The sequence below is a fragment of the Poecilia formosa genome, unplaced genomic scaffold, assembly GCF_000485575.1.
Source record: "Poecilia formosa unplaced genomic scaffold, Poecilia_formosa-5.1.2 Scaffold181, whole genome shotgun sequence".
Taxonomy (NCBI): Eukaryota; Metazoa; Chordata; class Actinopteri; order Cyprinodontiformes; family Poeciliidae; genus Poecilia; species Poecilia formosa.
The window spans coordinates 145,105-146,084 of record NW_006800120.1 but is presented as its reverse complement, the minus strand read 5'-3'; positions in this window follow the sequence as shown (position 1 = coordinate 146,084).

Here is a 980-nt window from a genome sequence, read left to right as displayed (position 1 = left end):
TTTTAAAGGGGCAGTATTGTGTGCCTTGATTGTACTATAAACTTGGTTTTATAGCACAATCAAGTAACTATGTTAACATAAATTGCTTAAAAAATGCTGTATGTATAAAATATGGCTTGTAATTTAATGTCTTCAAATTGGGTCTCTGTCTCTTTAAGAAACTCATGCGCTTTCTGAAACTCTGCCTTCAGGAGGTCATCACAACATGGCTCCTCAATTAACCCTGTAGAAACGTTTTTACCTGTGTAAGTGAGCTTAGATGCAAAATTGTACTTTGCATCTGCTAGTGTTTGCTAATTGCCGCTAGTTAGTCTAAAGGAGCCTCACAGAGCGCCCTCCACAGAGGAGGGCCGCTCTGTGAGGTGGAAGCTTGGAAATTGCCGCTCCAAGGAGGAGCTTAGTCTCAAACTCGACGTTCAGGCCACCCAGGCGTTTTGCACAGCTGAATGGTTGCCACGGGAGATTAAAGGATTTCTCAAGCACGCATATTAATAAATTCACTGTTTTGCTGTCAAAATCTATTTGAAGACTTATAGAGTTCTTTTGTTTGCTCCGATTGGAAGATAATTCTAATAAATACAACATCCAGTTATCAATTGTATGCAGTTATGTGTTAAGGAGAAAAGCTTTCCAAATCAATAACCTGGTAGAATTAACAGTTATAACTAACTACATGCACAATCTTTTCCAGGGACAGAGCAGAGATGTATAAATATCTGTCTTTAGACACCCAGACTTCTGTTAGAAACGTTTGTGGAAGAGTAGGTCGCTCTCAGGAGTTCAGTGACTTCTGGTACCGCGATATGATGCAACCTGTACCAATAAGTCCAGTTATGTAATTCCTGGCTAATAAATATTTCACAGCCAGCTAGCTGTTGGTGGTATTAAAACCACCTGAAAGTGATTGAGAATGACAAACAGTGGTCAGGCATGTAAAATCACAGAGGTAGTCAGGGTTTCACTCTTTCTGTGAAACCAAC